Raw genomic sequence first — 18,932 nt, forward strand, 5'->3', positions numbered from 1 at the left:
AGGTCTGCTTTTGTCCAAGGCCTGAGCTTGCCTTGTTACATGAAAGAATAATTGAATGCACTGGTCTGCCATGTGTCCCCATTCGAACACGGGAGACATGGAGAGCATGATTTGCCTACAGTCAAATAACAAGTCTAATAGAGGATTTGCTCTCCATCCATTACTAAACTCAGAAAAAAATGGAATTCTGAGGGGACAAACAATGTTCACAAATCTATGTCAAATTCAACAAACAGGTTTTAAACAAAAGCATAGATGGGGATTCTTGAAGAGGTTTAAATACTTGATTTTGACATTTTCAGATTAAGTTATTCTCTTGAGAAATACCAAGGTATTTTGTTTTTACATTTTTGAAATGAGTCTTCAACTTGTCTGAAATCATATTTCTAAGAATCAGTTTGGGGGGGAGGGGGGGATAATCCAAAAATCTATTTTTCTTCACATAAAAAAAGGATCAGTTGCCACAAAAGTGTTTACTTGTTTCCCATTTTGTTGAAAAGTACACGCACAAAGTTTGTTTAATCTAAGCAGTGGTGGGTTTGCCTTTCAATTTTTCAATTTGGCTCTTATACCAGAATTCCAGCTTTTGAGCAGCTCTTTCTAGTATCAGTCTATAAACCACTCTGCTCTATTTTAATCCTACAGACTGTTCATAACTGTAGAACTACTAAGCAGGTAAATACATTTTTGCAAAAGCTGAGCCCAAAACAGCAGCAGATTAAAACTCTTCAAGCTCGAATCATCTCATCAATGTATGGATACATTTGAAAAAATTGGATTCATTGCTGAAACAGGTGGATGAAATTGCGCAGGGCAGCTTGGAAGGTCACACAACAGAAATCTCACCATTTTCTGTGGACAAGTATTACCTCTCCCATCTCTATCCCACATGACCCCATTTGAAAAAGGTGCGATTGTTCCTATATTTTCAAATGTATATAGCAGCCAACTGCATTTCTTCCAGACTGTTTGATGAAGCCACTAGAGCATTTAAAATGCAGTTCAGTTCCCAAGAGAATATTATATATTTGAGTTTGGATAATGCCTCAGCAAACACAGAGGAATGCACATGCATTTCCAAAGGAAGAAGCCTTACATCTACACAGTTGGATGCCTATAGCACATCATTTATAACACAGTCAGCCATGCTGCTCCTAGAGCTGCCTTTTGCATACATTACAGGGTTAGATATATAGGACTTTGTTTATTTTTTCTACTGTTTTGACAGCAGTCGTTCTGAAGCAGTATCTAAGTTTAAAGGGCTGTTTTGCAAGTCAGCCAATCTGAAATCAGATCCAAGATCAACAGAGCTGAGTCCTTGAAGGCACATTTTTCCAGCTGACACACACAAATACACCTTCTTTTCTCAGTCACTAATTAGAGCCATGTCAAACTTTAAGTCTGGCTCTGCAGTATGCTCACAGAAACTTCAAAAAGACAGGAAAAGGCACAAGATTATTTGCTCTGAACCTTTGGCTAAATTGCTATTTCCCTCTCCACCCCCCGTGGCTGCTGGGAGCACGCATAGCAGTTTTTTGTTACAGATGACTGTATTGTTTATGGCACTCTGCATATTACTAGTCTCACATACTTGAACAATTCCTTGAAAATAAATATAAGTTACAGTTACACCCTCAAAGAGCTAAAGAAGGCGAAGGCCATAATAAAGGAAGCCTTTTTAAAATCTTCTTAAGGTCATTGACAGTTTGTGCATACACTATGCTCTCCAATATTTACTTGTTACCTGAGGTGAATCTAGTTCACTCAACGTTAAACCAATGTGAGAAACACACACGTACTATACTGGTATCATAGGACACAGAGAAGGTCAAGTCACAGACAGCTTCCTCAACTATTTTTGCTGTGCATAACCATGTACTCATCTTCAAGATGATGCAAGTTGATGTAAAAACTATAAGATGTCCTACTAAGCAGTTGGAAAATGTTATTGGTTTGAGGCAAATAAGGCACAGCTCTTCCCTGGAAATCAGCTTATTGCCATTGGAAGACCTTGTACAGTAGTGATAATGCTGCATACTGTCTTTGTGTTTCTCTGTTTCAGGGTGAGTAAACATGTACATACATAAATCAAGTTATATATACAGTTTATCCGCAATGCAGTCAAGAGCTGTATCTGCAGTACATAAGAAAACACTCAAACTAGCTTTGAGCTAGACAGCTCTGTTATCCATAGCAGTGAGACTGCAGATCCCTGGTATCTATCAGGGCCCACGCAAGCCCATTCAGCATCCCAAGTGTGCACTCAGTAGCTTGGGCTGTGTGGCTGCTTCCAGAGGGGAGCTTTACCACAGCTTGAGTCCTTGAGTCTTCACATGGATCAGTTCTGCCTTGGACTGCAGTCCCTTAAAGTCTCCACCTGGCTTTTCCTCAGAGATGCTGAACTGCCGATCCTGGACACGTTGACACAACTTCCCACATGATGCTGATGCCACAGTTGATCACTTGGACTGGAAGAATAGGAAACAGTTTAATAACTGCCTGAAAACTAGTAGATGACTTTTGCACTCCCATTCCTTACAAATGGTCTTGCAAGATGATATACGTTCCTGTGAAACTGCTCAAAAACCTCCCACAAATGCTGATTAGTGATAAAGCTACTGAAGAACCTCACCTGAAAGCACAGTGCCTCACATAACTGGGTATTCACTGGGGAGAAATTCTTGAATGCTATGCATAATTGAAAGTCATGCTTAGAAATGAAAAGACAGATAAAACATGAGAATTGACTTCTGCGTCTGACTATTTTGTCTTCTATGACCTCACACAATTTCTGTCTCCATGTATTCTTCCATGAAAGACATCTACTAGCAGACAGGAGAATTAATATACAGAACTATTGTAAGACACATTGATCCCCTTGAATAAAATGTAATAGGTGCAAAACAAATCATTTACTATATTTTGCAGGAGGGAGATCATCTGCAGGTTGGACAAGATTTTTGGTGGATAGTCAACAGTTTATTCATCAGATCATAACTACAGGATCCTACACACTACCTTACTGGCAGAGCCTGAGCAGAAGCCACACATGGTTTCCGCCCAAAAGCGTAACTCCACAGACCACTACTGACCAGAAGTGACCCTGCTCCAGTTGTCCCAGGTTCTGATGCCAGGGCTAAGACTTCAAGTCTTTCTAATTTCTTAAACATGATCCTTAAAGAGTTTCAGCTCTTCAGAGCATGCACTAATTTATGTTCACCCTTCTCAGATGCCACACAGCAAGCTTTGCATAGCAAAAGTGGTCATGATTTCAAAGATTACCAAAGCAATGTACACCTTATATAGTTCTTTAGAAGAAATCCCATCTGTCAATATTAGTTGCTATCAGTGACAGAAGCGTCATATTCTCAGTCACTCTCAGTGCTCACCCCTTCTCTTAATTCCATGATTATTTTGATCTCAACTCTTTCTGATAATTCACAACCATATACAGCTAAGGTTGATCCTATCCAGATCAAACTTGAAACAGTCAAGCACATTTTGACACTGCCTTTCAGCTGTGCTGAATAAAGATTTATTTGCAAAAGTGAACGAAAAACTGTTTTCACAGAAATATTTTCTAGGGTAGCTGCATCATCATCATCATCTTTTGTTGTGTTCAAACAAACAGCTATTTAAATAAAATTTTGTTTCATAAGAGTCTTACAAAAACCTTTACTCAGTAGATCATGCTAAACTGAAATCATAGTCAAGTTAATAGAAGTTTTGCATTCATGGAAAGAGAAGATTAGGATTATGCATGTGATAAACTTAACTATGCCAAAAACTAGATAGTAACACAGGTCTTGTCCATCAACTCACTAATTAAAAATACTAGAGATTACAACCAGCAGCAAAACCCTTATAACTCATACATGTTCAGTTTCACCCAATTTGATGAGGTCTATGGGTTGCAGAATTCCTTCCTCTGTTTAAGCAAGTACGATATTTCGCAAATAATCAAATACCAGAGATCCAAGAACTCCGATAGCCAAGGAACAATTGTGAGAAGTTCTACAGAAAGGTAGAAGTGTCTGCTCAGGTTTACTGCTATATCCATTTCATTATCATGAGTAATTAACACCATAAGCTAGAATTTTTAATAAAGGAAGCAAACATGACTTATCTTATGCTGACAAAATCAAAAGCAACCTTACTGAATTACTCTGGCATGAGATGGCAGCCAGGCTCTCCATGAATAAAAGAACGGGGTTTACAACAGAACACAATGCGCAGTGATGAAAAGCAGTATGTGAAGAGTAAGTTATCAGAAATTAGGGACAACCATATCTTTAGGTGATTTCAAGACAGCCTTAATTTTAATTTGAATTAGAATTATTTTAATGCCACTGAATATAAAATCATCCCCAGAAGATGAAAGGGCTTTGTTCAGGGCAGCATTAATGCACAGTGGCTCTCTTCAAGGAAAGAAAAAACCTATACAGTTTTTAATAAATTATTGTATTTCCTGCTTCAGTTCTTCTGGCTTTGCACAGCATACATTTGTTTGTGTTGCTTGGGCTTGTTGGTTGCCCCTTCACCACTTTCTTCTCCTTTGTGTATAATTAAGTGTTTCCCCCAGACAATGTTGTAAATTAGATTTTTAGTTGAGCCATTCTTCGCTATAAAACAGGAATGAATCTTGGGTTGTACAAACACAGCTAATTTACTTTTTACCATCTTCAGAAGAGACACAGCCTGAAGGAAGCATTGTGAGCAATGCGGTGGCCTTTCTCAGAGCTCATCTAAAGGGTTCAGACAGCAGCAGCCTCCACAAAAGAATTAGCAGGGGTGCCGGGCTGTGGGTGGAGGAGAAAGGAAGGAAAGCAAAGAAGATGATAAACTAACACATGGTGGGCGTGACAGAGCATGGTCTTGTGAACCATTGATTTTATAGTAGAGCTATAATAAGTATATCCAATTTTGACATAACAGTAAAGAACAGAGGGAAAGAAAATAAGCAAGTTTGAAAAACATAAGCAGCCAGTTAAATAACTGTTTTCTATGGCATATTTGATGTTCTACGTGCAAATAATCCCAAAAGAACCTCCAGAAAACAGTCCATTCCTCCTGCTGCATCTTTACTATATGAAAAACATTTTTGTGGCCTGTTTTTCTCATAGTGCCAAGAGTTATCTGTTAGCAGGGCAAATTATTCTTTCTGGGAGAGGAAAATAAAAGAAGCACTTCCTCTGTTATGCATTACTAATTAGCTCCAAGTTGGGGGGTGGGGGTTAGCATAGAAGATTGGCAATGCAAAAAATGTTCTGACAAAATATTCATGGAGGCAAGCTGTGCAAGTGACTGCTGCCAGCCTGGAGACAATGGCTCCATTGTTCTGCAGAGTGAATTGATTTGGGAGCAATCTCAGAGGGTCCAGCAAGGAATAAAAGGTAACATTTTTGCAAATTCAGCTCACTTTCTCTGGTTCAAGAGTGGGTTTTCTTTTTAGGAAAGGATGTTGAGCTGTACTCAGTGCCCAGGCTCTGTTATTGTAAGTAATAACTGTTTTGCCAATTTACTGTATGCCAGTCTTAATGTAACTACCTAATTCAATTAGATAAAGCAAAGAAACATGCCCTTCATCATGTTTAAAAAGACTTGAATGAAGAATGAAAGCAAGAAAGGAACATGTGATGTTGGGTTATGGTATTAAGTACTTAGCATGCCTCTTCCCGCTTTCCCCCCCACCCCCTTAATCCCAGTGCTTTTAACAGTGGCCATGAGGCCAGGTCTTCTTTGAGACAGAGAAGACCGTAGCGTTGCAGGGAGGTAGGGCTGATACGGAGACTGTGCTGAGGCATACCACCAAGAGTCTGTTAGCAACATGAAGGGACAGGAATGTCAGTTTTCTTCCTGCATTGCAGTCTCATTCCCATGGTTTACTGGTATGAATGAAAAAAGTGATGCTAATGGTGCCCACATGGTCTGCAACAAAACACATCCAAGACTTACAGTCTGGGGAATATTTCACATCCATGTTCTTTGTTCTAACAAACCTGGAAGAAGTGCCTTTTTGTATCCTAAAGAGATAGTATTTGCAACTCTTGTGTTTTAAACCCCGATTAGCAGAAAAAGCCCACATTATTTCTTTAGTTGCCTTCCATCAATAATTTATTGGCATAGTAAATCACACTGTCTTTATCTGGACATCTTTATTCTACTGAAAGGGAACACTGTAGACTTATGATCTCAAAAATAACAAATTGGACTTAAAATTTCATCCAGAATAATACAAGTTCATCTGTTCAGCCCAGCAGCACAATAACTGCTTTTATGCAGGACCTTAAAGTGACACAAAGTGAGCCACAAAGCAAAGAATTAAACCTTAGCAGGGCCACAAGCAGCATTCATTGAGAGAAGGGAGGAAAAGAGAAAGAGAGAGCATATCAGTGCACTGCAAACTACAACAGTGTACATGGAGTAAAGGTCTGTTTTTCACAACACTTCGTGGGTCCTTCTAGGCTGCCTTTCTCTTGTTTTACATATTTCCAGACTAAAATGCACAAATGCAAAACAAAAGTTCAAACACAGACATTCCCCTATGACACTTCACACTGGGTGAATAACTTCTTGCTAACAATTTTATGTTTTTGAGTGACTGGGTCTAGATTCCAGAGCTCAGATGTATTGGATGTCAGGTTCGTGTTCCCAGGATTCTCCAGACACAGGGCTGCTGGCACAGACAATCCTACATAGGAGGATCTGCAAAGGGTCAATCCAGCTCCCAAAGGGAATTGTCTCATACAGCTGCTGCAGGGGCTGCATCAGCCTCCTCAAGTACCAGTTTCTCAGAGGGACTTTTCTGTTGCGATTCCTTATGAGCACAGAATAGTCTTCAGTCAGCTGAGCACTAATGATTTTCATGATGTACAATAGGGTGGAAAAATATATAAGAACATAGCTTGAATCAGTTACACAGAAATATACATAGGGTTAGGTTTGGACTGGAAAACATTCCATTTAAAAGTGTAATATCTATTTCATCTAGCACCAATTGACTGTTTGCATTAATAATTATCACTTACACTGGTGTCAGACTACTGTGTTTTGTTGGTTTGAAGGGGTGTTTGTTTTTAATCTAGGAACAGTATTTTGAGGTTTGCAATTTATTTTTAACTGACATTGGTTAAACACTTGAGCATATTTCTTCTCATGCTTTTAAATGGGCTCACACAGGAAACAGAACCAGGTACTGTTCCGACTTCAATATTTGTCTAGCATAAATCAAAATATAGTAGTGGGGGTTTTTTTAAGCCTTACTTCTAACTCTGGTGTTATCAGCCTTCATGTTAGACTGCATGTACTTACAAGAAAAGTTTTCACTTGAGTGGTAGGGAAATAACCACAAGGCAGAAGCCCCTGATAATGACCAGGCCCTCCAAACACATACTGAAACAAGCGACTTCTGTCTCCAAATTCTCCTCTTGTGAGTGGGATTAACAGATCAGACCCCAAGGCTTATACCCAACATACATCCTATTTTACAACTAAATGCTTCCCCCTTTGGAATCACCCCCATGTTCCAACAACTCCACAGCTTAATTTGTTGTAAAAAAAAAAAACCAACAAACATTGACTATGACTGACAATTTAATGTGGGATTACAACATGCAGTGCTTATCCTGCTGTTATTCACAGGCTCAGATTTGGCTGCAAAGCAATTTTCCCAGAAGGTACAAAATGTAGAGGTCTCTTCAAGAGTCCTCTGAGCCATGGCAAATTAAACATAGACTATTTCACAGCAAATCCCAGTTTTGGCCAGCAAATTATTTTTGTTGAACTATCCTGAAACAGTCTTATCCTTGAAGCAGCCTATAGTCCCAAAAAAACAAGCTGAAGATCCATTTCCCTGAAGGCTGTTTTCCAGCAATTATGCCTGCCTCCAAAATACATTCACAGCCCTTCAAAAGAGTCACATGAATAGTGTTACAGAAAACACCACTTTTACACACCTACAATTACCCATACATTTCTCTGAAATTATTCAGCTGATTAATACCGAGAGGTTACACCAAGCGCAACAGCTCTTCAGCTAATGTCCTTAGCTTGAAGTTTGCACTAATTTTGTCAAGCCTAATGTAGGGACCTTGTGCCCAAAAGCATTCCGACTTTTTCCAACTGCATCAGCCATTTCAATAAAATACATCATTTCAACCTATAAATTTTGTATCTTACATCTGAATGACTGCAGGATGCCAGACCTACCAGTACTGCTATGTAAGTATTACCCAATCTATACTTCTAAATATGAAAATCAATACGCTAAGGATGCCAGATCTTCAAGTCAGAAGCATAGTGATTTTAAAGAGTAACTGAACAAAATATTGAATTTCTAAGATTGTATTACCATCCTGCTTTTTACACACTCCTAGCAAAACCAGCATCTTTAAAATATTTGTCCTTAACAAATGGTGAGGTACAGTTTGTTAAAATGCTATGCTCCTGCTTAAAGGATGTCAACAGAAATATTTTCACTGTGTTAAATAATCGTTTCAAAGCAAGAAGAGCTTAGAAACATGCTTGTATATCAGGTATTTAATTCATTTTTTTCCCCTCATTCTCCTCCTTTTTTGCTCCCAAAATCTCACTCTGACAGCAGAAATGCTAATGGATGCAAGATGTAGCTGGCACACTGTTCCAAGACTGCCAGAAGAAAGCTTTGGTGTGAATAATGCTAAGGGCACCCAGGTTATGACATACTCTGGTAACATGTTAAAGACAAGGAAAAACTAATAGCTGAAAATCTTAGAATAGATCTGAATAGCCTACAGTACAAGAAAGCCCAATCACAGAACGGTTCGAGTTGGAAGGGACCTTAAAGATCATCTGGTTCCAACCCCCCTGCCACAGGCAGAGACACCTTCCACTAGACCAGGTTGCTCAAAGCCCCATCCAACCTGGCCTTGAGCACTGCCAGGGATGGGGCATCCACAGCTTCTCTGGGCAACCTGTTCCAGTGCCTCACCACACTCATAGTGAAGAATTTCTTCCTTACATCTAAACTAAATCTACCCTCTTTCAGTTTAAAGCCGTTACCCCTTGTCCTGTCACTACAAGCCCTTGTCCAAAGTCCCTTGCTAGCTTTCTTGCAGGCCCCCTTCAGGTACTAGAAGGCTGCTATAAGGTCTCCCTGGAGGCTTCTCTTCTCCAGGCTGAACAGCCCCAACTCTCTCAGCCTGTCTTCATAGAGAGATCCCAGTCCTTGGGATATGCTTGTCAGCATAACTCCCATTACACTTATCAGTAATTCACCAGTGCAGGGACCTTCAAGATAAAAATTCACTATTAAGCAATATTAAACAGACTGCTTATTTTGTGGTGTCTGCAATGTCACAACACAAGTTCCCAGGTGAACTAAGACAGCCTCGAGGCCAAGGCAGACGTTTTACATACAGGTTACCAGAATCCTGAAATTACCCCTCCAGCCTTCTGTACTGCAACCTGTCCTCTACTAGATTAAAGAGGACTAAACTTTCGCCTGAGACCACACTTACTTTAAAACATATCTCAAGATATAGGCAGCATGCATCTGATGTGATGTTATCACACTCTACATTGCACTAACCACCGCATCATCTGCCCACACCTTAATTGCCAAGTGGCCTCCTGGTACAAAAGTAAGAAGGTTCAGTCAAATGAGCAAGTCCTGATAGAGCAAGCTGGCAACATCAAAAAATGTTATAATCCCTTATATTTAATAGTAGTTTCCAAAAAATACTTTTCATTTTTTGGGATGAGAGTAAAGAAAGAGAAGGAGAATAAACTAATGAAAAGCATTTCTTCATGATTAGACAAAGGCTTTTAGAACTTGAGACACCAAACAGGAGGAAAATAACTCTTTTGCAGGTTAGTCATTTCCATACTGGGGTCACCTGGCCAAATGAGGCATAAGGAATCATGTACCACTGATACTGACGTTGTGCTGCAGGCTGCAGCCCACAAGCTCCAGAAGCAGCCCCCTTTGGTAGGCCTCTAGCAAGCTACCAGCACAATCTTTAACAGGACAGCCTGTAGGAAGAACTAGCACAAAATTTTTTCATTTATGTTTTCACTGTGTATTTTGCTTTCCCAACAGCTTGCCATTTCACAGGAGCTGGTGGACTTCTCAGCCTTGGGCAGGGGGTGTGAACTCCAGTATGTATTGTGAAGTATTGCTATTGTAAAAAACAGCTAAGCTTTGAAGAGAAGCAGCAGGCAAAGCTGTTAAAGTATATGCTTAATTCACAGCAATGACTGCACTCCAACACTACAGACTAAGGGAAGCCAGCAGGAGAGGGAACCCCTACACCTAGACATTTCCAGAAGTGTTTTGAAAAATTTTGTTCTATATATTGCTTTGGACAATGCAGAGATGCTTAATTTTAATTACCATCAGGGTGCCGAAAGCACAGATGGATGCCTGTTAATTGAAGCTACCACAGTTTCATGTAAATTGAAAGAATAAATCAAATAAATAAATATCAACCTCCTAAGAACATCCAAATAAAAAAATTGTAATGAGTTTTGGAAGCAAGGAAGGAAGTTGTTGTCGGTGAAAAACAGCCAGCAAAGATAACAGACCTCTGCCAGCAGACAACCATCAGTAACAACTCTGTCTTATCAGGAAGCAACTTGTCAGACAAGTCTGTAGATTAGAGGAACAGCCATAAGAGCCAGGCAGATATACCATAGGGATAGACCATTTCAGTCAGCTGTTGTCTTAAATCCAGTGGCAACAGAAATAGTAATGCAACTTACCTCCCCTGAGGCAGGCACAGGAACGAAGAAAAAAAAAATATCTAGTCAACATGCATGAAACCAGAGTAAGGAACTAAAGATCACTGAGAAAGATCACTGCTATGTCTTCAGTAACAAGGCATGAATTGGGAAAGCGAGGACAACGAAACACGGACAGCTAGATAAGTCTACATTAACAATAGCCTCTGCTAGATACAGAGATATTCAACTGTGATATTAAAATCCTTTTATAGTTAATTTAGGACTCCAGAGACATGACAGGTTCACAGCCCTGAATACTCAAGTGTCTCAGGAATATGAAATAGGGAATATTAAAGCAGGACAATTTTTGTAGACACTGCCACATGATTTCTCTTTGACACTGAAAACAAGGACATCAACTGTAAGGATGGATTCTTGCCAGAGTCGGTATCTGCAGTCATCAGCATCTTACTTGAAAGAGACCAGTGAATAGCCTCAGCCTGTCATTACTTTCAATAAACACAAGCCTGAGATGAACCAAAATCACCACAAAAATCACACCTCATACTTGGCAACAGACTCAAGAAGCCACTCCACTAACTGCTCTGGGATATACTGCATCAGCAGAGTCCCACAACAGCCCCTCAGTTTTGTGCCCTTTGGTAGGTTTCACAAGAAAGGAGCAATGCTGTTCACAATACACCCCAAAGCAAAACTCTCTTCAAGGCTGTCTTACTCCAAGCACAGGTGTGAGAACTGCAGCTGAGCTGTGTTACAGGATCTGCATTTGCAGAGAAATAAGCCAAAGACTACAAATTGAATATACAGAAATGGATTCATGAACAAAACAAGCTTCCATAAAAAGCCAACAGCAACAGACCTACTTGATAAGGAGTATTAATCATTTCCTTAAAATACAGCACCTGGGTAAGCTGCAATACTCTGCATGGGAAAGACAACTGATTTTACAGGTGAGTATTCCTAGTTACAGGCAGCATGAGAAGAATGAGTTGGAGTCACAAATAATATGGATAAACATTGTACGTAAACGGGTCCTGCACTTAGGTCACAACAACCCCATGCAACACTCCAGGCTTGGGGAGGAGTAGCTGGAGAGCTGCCTGGCTGAAAAGGACCTGGGGGTGTTGGTTGACAGCCGGCTGAATATGAGTCAGCAGTGTGCTCAGGTGGCCAAGAGGGCCAATGGCATCCTGGCTTGTATCAGGAATAGTGTGGCCAGCAGGACCAGGGAGGTGATAGTGCCCCTGTACTCGGCACTGGTGAGGCCATGCCTCGAGTACTGTATTCAGTTTTGGGCCCCTCACTACAAGAAGGACATCGAGGTGCTGGAGCGTGTCCAAAGAAGGGCAACGAAGCTGGTGAAGGGTCTAGAGCACAAGTCTTAGGAGGAGTGGCTGATGGAGCTGGGGTTGTTTAGTCTGGAGAAGAGGAGGTTGAGGGGTGACCTTATCTCTCTCTACAGCTACCTGAAAGGAGGCTGTAGCAAGGTGGGGGTTGGTCTCTTCTCCCAAATAACAAGTGATAGGACAAGAGGAAACAGCCTCAAGCTGCATCAGGGGAAGTTTACATTGGATATTAGGAAAAACTTCTTCACCAAAAGGGTAGTCAGGCACTGGAACAGGCTGCCCAGGGAAGTGGTTGAGTCTCCATCCCTGGAGGTATTTAAAAGACAGGTAGATGTGGTGCTCGAGGACATGGTTTAGTGGTGGACTTGGCAGTGCTAGGTTAACGGTTGGACTCAATGATCTTAAGGGTCTTTTCCAACCTTAACGATTTTATGATTCTATCAAACTATTTCACAATAAGGAAAGATCTCGTCCTGTTCGTAAAACATTTGCATGGTTTTCTTCTCCACAGGAGGAATACAGAAGAGTTTTCAGAGGAAAGTTTTCTACAGGTAAGGCTCAAATCAGCTATTACTTAGGCATAATATCATGCCAGTGTCATCACAAGCATGACAAAAACAGAATATGAACTGCACCATCTTGCGATCTTACCAGAACAAAACAGCTATGCAGAACTAAGCTTAAGTATGGCCATTTTAACAGAAACTCTTGAGCTATAAAAACAAGGCTGGAGTAATCACATTTACAAAGTACCCTTCAAAAAAGAAAATCAGCATTGATACATAAAGCATTAATTTATTCCCATAGCTTGAGCAGTCTAGAGATGTTCAAGACCAGCATTGTTCCTACTGACATTACCCACAATCATCCTCTCCAGTTGTATTAAAACTTGTCAACTGGAGAAAGTGAGGAAGACATCAGTAACAGAAAGTATGAGGCACTGCAGATGGGAAAATTAATTTTAAAGAAAGACTCAAGGAAAAGATGGCTAGGTTTATATTGAAAAATGTAGTGAGACCTCCTCAATTTTAGAAACAGTATAAACACATCATTGCAGCCTTCTATTTGGGCTAATTAGCTCTGCCAAGAAGGAGGGTATGTTTGCAGAAGCAGAGTACAGTGTTAATGCAGTTATGCTGTTTCTGGGACCTACCTTGTTAAGCACTGCACTGTGCAGACACATGCTAAATGATTCTGGATAATAGCCATTATTCCTCTTACATGTGCCTCTGAACACAGCTGAACTTTTGCATTTGATTTTAACATTGCATTTTTTAAATCTGAACAAATAAAAGCAGCCAAATATAACTCACAAAAGGTCAAAACCCAAGACTGAAAGCCCACTAATTTCTGCAGTATTAAAGGACAATTTAAGATATTTCCAAACACAGCATCTGTAGATTGGTTTCTCTCATCAGTTTTCAATACTATATGTACTGCCTTTACACAGTAAATAGATTACCACCATACATTATTTGCCAGTCAAATATTAAATATTTCATCTTCTAAATGTGATTCTTATAGAAATATTTTACAACTGCTTCACCTATGACACTTTGCAGAGCTATACATGTCATTAGTTTCAGCTGCATCTATATGTCCAGCTACATGTTTGTGCCCACAAATCCCAGGACTAAATGTTCCAAATAAAAGATTGAGCCAAAGGTGAGAACAATTAATTAAGGTACCAGTCTGAAGACCTGTTTCAGGTGACTTCCAAATTTCAGCCATTAACACAGAAAAGCCTTTTATTACATTTATTAGCCTGCCTTGCCAGCCTCCCCATGATCCATTTGCCACTTACAAGCTGCAGAGCACTGGCAAACTCTGAGCAATGTTACAGATGCTGGGGCAAGAACACCTTCAGGAAGAGCAATCTGGGAGACATGGCTGCTTCACTCCTGAGAGGATGATTACATTTTACCGAGTGCCTAATAGTCCTTGAAGCAGGAGCCAACAGCCACTTCAATCTGAATGCTCCAATTAGTAGGCTACAAAGCCAAGGTCTTTCTTGCCCCAGCCTACCCTGGTGTCAGAATTAATGCATTCTTTTCTGAGCCTTGTTGCAGCTCTAAGAACCATATTTGAGATACAGGAGGCCAGGACAATGCCCCTCCAAGGTCTACTTTAGACTAATGGCTAGGAAAATTTACAACCAAGAAAGGAATCAACCTGCATCTCCTTATTACCTCCATGAGTGCTCCAACAGCTTGGCTATCTCACCAAATACAGACTGTAAACACCACTCAGTATCCCTGGAAATAAATAAAAAATCACACCTACTCAACATGCACACCTGACCCAGCTCCCAGGAGAAGCAGGGAGGTGAGGCACAGCCCAGCCCTACCATTTCCAGGAGGTAGAGGTAGCACCTCCCTGCCCAGCCTGCGAGAGCACCATCTGTCTTGCACAGCCCTTGTCATGGTTTAACCCCAGCCAGCAACTGTGCACCGCACAGCTGCTCACTCACTCCCCCCTGGCAGGATGGGGGAGATAATCAGAAGAGGAAAAGTGAGAAAAGTCATGGGTTGAGATAAAGACAGTTTAATACGTAAAGCAAAAGCTGCACATGCAAGCAAAGCAAAACAAAACAAGGATTCATTCACTACTTCCCATCAGCAGGCAGGTGTTCAGCCATCTCCAGGAAAGCAGGACTCCATCATGTGTAACAATTCCTTGGGAAGACAAACGCCATCACTCCAAATGTCCACCCCCTTCCTTCTTCTTTCCGCAGCTTTATATGCTGAGCATGACATCATAGGGTATGGAACAGCCCTTTGGTCCGTTGGGGTCAGCTGTCCCAGCCATGTCGCCTCCCAACTTCTTGTGCACCCCCCAGCCTACTCACTGGTGGGGTGAGAGGCAGAAAAGGCCTTGACTCTGTGTAAGACCTGCTCAGCAGCAACCAAAACATCCCTGTGTTATCAACACTTTCCAGTACAAATCCAAAACATAGCCCCATACTCGCTACAGTGAAGAAAATTAACTCTGTCCCAGCCAAACCCAACACACCAGGTTACAACAATTTAAAGCTATTTCCATTACAATCTCCACCACTGGTCTCTTTAGACCAGACCATAGGGTTTAACATTGCAACAAACTCCTCCCCTTGCCACTGCTCCAGCTTGGACTTATCCACAGACTGCAGTCCTTTAGGGGTGCACCTGTGCCAAGTGGAGCCTTACCTCTGAGCCACAGTCTCTCCAGCAGTATACCTGCTGGAGCACAGACTTATCCAGTCACAGTCACTTTGAGGTGCACCTGTTCCAGCGTGGCCTTCTCCATGGGCCACGATGCCTTCAGAGGTATACCTGCTGTGGCACAGACATAACCATGGCCACAGTCCCTTCAGAAGTAAACCTGCTCCAACATAGTCTTACCCATGGCTGCAGTCCCTCCAAGGGTGTACCTGCTCTGTCATGCACTTATCAATGGCCACATGCTTTGAGGTTCTCCAGCATGACATCATGCACAGCCACAGATGCTTTGAGGTGTACCTTCTCCAGTGTGGCCTTCTCCATGGGCCACAATCCCTTCAGAGGTATACCTGCTGTGGCACAGACATAACCACGGCCACAGACACTTCAAGATGCACCTGCTCTGGCATGAGCTTATCCACGGCCACAGATGCTTCAGGGTGTCCTGCTCCCACGTGGACTCATCCACAGGTCACAGTCCCTTCAACTCAAGTTCACACTGGAGTTCCAGCCTGTCCACAGAAACAACAGCGGTACCTGGGCCATCTGCCAGCCCTGGCACATCACCATTGCTGCCATCAAAACGTTCCCAGGCACAGCAGAGTAAGATAAGCAGTGCAGAAAAAGCAAAAAGCAGCCACTAACGAGCACTAGAGTCTAATATACAGTAAGGCAAGGAAGCCCCATGGCAAGCACAGGAGCCTGCCAACTAATAGCTGAACTGCAATACAGCTATAAATTCGATCTAGCACATTCTAATCAAATCTGTTGTTATCTTGAACCCTTTGAGCCCCACATTGGCCCCAAAAAGGACTGTCATGGTTTAACCCCAGCCAGCAACTAAGCACCACACAGCCGCTTGGTCACTGCACCCCCTCCACCCTGGTGGGATGGGGAGAGAATCAGAAAGGTAAAGGTGAGAAAACACATGGGTTGAGATAAAGACAGTTTAATAGGTAAAGCAAAAGCCACACACACAAGCAAAGTCCACTGTGGAGTAGTTACATACCTTCACATGTAACTTGGGTGCTGCACAGCCCCATTTCAGGGCCAGTCAGCCATCCTCATCTTAAGTGCTGCACCACCTACACTGCATGTCTGATGCAGGGGATCTGAATGCAGTCCTGTAGCAGCCCACATTTGAACACGTGCAGCACCTTAACTTATTTTACAGTACAGGGTTTCAGCATCAAGCCTGCTTGACTAGTTGCCACCTCTGCCTCCCAAGCACTCAGTCCCTTCTTCCCTACACCCACACCTCTGAGGTGTAGGTCCCTGTCTGCTGGCCATGTGATTGATGCTCACAAGATTTGTGACATAATCTAGGCTAAAAGCAGATTATTTTTAACCCAGCCCCCCGCTCACAGATCCAATTCTAGCACAACATCACAACAGTCATATCACAGCTAGTGGGTCAGGGAGCCACAGCAAGGCACAAGCAGGGAGGAAGAACAGCTGGAGCTGTGGGAAATGTAGGGTTACTGCAGAGGCCATGAACTGTGGCTTCAGAGGTGACCAAGTGCCATTTCATGTAGTTCCCTCACCTCCATCCCCAGTATGGCTCTGCATTCCCTAGGAAGCCACAATGATATAGGTATAAAATACTGGATGATTTAAAAAATGTTGTCATAATACTACATGTCAGTCAGGCTGCTGAAAACCTCATGTCCCTGCAAAATGCCCATATAGTCCATTTCTTTCCAAATGCAGCACTGCTGAGCTCATTGGAATAACACCAGCCTGACCCAGGAGTTACACCAACCCCTCCAGCTTATCATCATCACTGTTTTTCAGGTAACAAAAGAGAGAGCTTCACAGAGCAAGATCCTAACACCGCTGCAGGATTCAGGTCCCTGCCTCCTGCCGAGGCAAGATTTCACACACCATTTTTCTGCTACAGAGACAAGTGCTGGAAGAAGACAGGAACTGGACTTTAGGAAACATGCAAGAAATCTGCTGTGATACATTTAATCCACAACAGCTCTGAGTACCTTAGGAACACCGGTGCTGCTCTCTGCCCCACAGTGTAATTTACCTGCTTCTCCCTTTTTCTCCCCAAGATACATGATGAGTTTCTTTTAATGAACCAGCAGTCAGAAATTTACATCTCTGTATTTCTACCAAGTTACCTTGCAAGCCAGCAGTTTTTCCAACATTAAGTAATTCACTAATACCAAGTACTGAACCCTCAAGGTCCAGAGACTTCTCAGGACTCGAAGAAAAGAAACTGAGATCCTGCATTTTAGACATAGTCAGTAGCAATAAATTTACTGGTCAGAGGTCCATATCTCCCCTGAAAAATGTTTTCGGAATCCATAACCAGACAGGGTTTAAAACCACTGTATTTAGTGAACAAATCCAACAGCTGTGCTAGTTGCAGGCTGGGTTGCAGATTTACCTCAACATCTGCTGATATGTCTAGTCTTCTAGTACAGGCTCTTTACCACTTAGACATTTAAGTAGATATTTCCTCTTTACGTGTCCACCCTACAATTTCATTTTCTTCATGCAACTCTTACCCTTTCTTGCCGATTCAGTGCTGCAGAGAGCAATGCCCACGCAGCTCACAAACTGGATGAATATAAATACTGGGGAACATATCAGGGATCCTGGCATCACTTCTAATTTAGCCATTTGATACATTTGGCCAACCAAGACAAAAGCAGTGATTCAGAGAATTTGAACTCTCCCTGCACAACACTGTCACAGAAAAGCAGTTTGGATTCTGGTCATTCATCTCCATAAATCAAGCAGGAGACATGAATCTCCATGCTAGTTAGAGACACTAACCAGGTTACCCAACAGTCCCACACTTACAGCATCTTCCTATGCTCCTTGAACACAGTAGCGTCACACCAAGGAAGCCAGTGGCTTGAACTTCCTACTTGCCTTAGATCCTAAATGAGCCACAACCAAAGGCTGATGGTAAATAGCTAACTTGCTCACACCCCAGCTTTATTCTCCTCCACACTTGCAGTCCAGTTTCATGGCTACACCAATCGCTTACGCACATGTTTTCAGAAGGAAAAAAGATTACAGTCACTGCATATTGTCAGAGCAATGTTTAGTATTACATTAAGGTGAGGCCAAGTTCAGAGCAACTCCTTAAACAGCATATCTCTAACTTATGAGGCAATCCCTCCACGCAGCAGATGAGCCAGGAGCACTGGTTGCTTTGCTGCTCTGTGTCTCTCAGGCAGCCCCTTGCCAGGGACAAGAGACTCCAGAAGAGCAGCACATCTGGTAGAGCTTTCCCATGAAAAGAAAGGCTGCTGCAGGGCAAGAAAGACTCAAAATTGGTAGAGGAAGATTGGCCAGAGAAGGGATAGTACCCAACCCTAATATGGATCAACTGAAATCAGGTATTGAAAGCTAGTACTCAGTACTAAAAATTTCAGCCAAAATTACAAATCTAGTGCTAGTGATTTGAAAAAGCACAGCTGTCCATTGCTGTGTACCAGCCTGTGAACACAGTTTGCACAAGCAAAATTTTAATCTCAAAAAATAAATATGGGCAAAGGGAAAAATTTCTATTTACCAATTAAAAGATCATTTGCATAGCCACCATCTGGAATTAAAGTACTTTCCCCCCCTCCCCTCAATTAAAATGTACTAAGAGAGTCTTTCCCTCTGTGCACAGTGGCTATGCCTTCAATGGCTGTTGCTT

The sequence above is a fragment of the Nipponia nippon genome, unplaced genomic scaffold, assembly GCF_047370975.1.
Source record: "Nipponia nippon isolate SJK-2023a ecotype South Korea unplaced genomic scaffold, ASM4737097v1 scaffold_7, whole genome shotgun sequence".
NCBI classification, from domain to species: Eukaryota; Metazoa; Chordata; class Aves; order Pelecaniformes; family Threskiornithidae; genus Nipponia; species Nipponia nippon.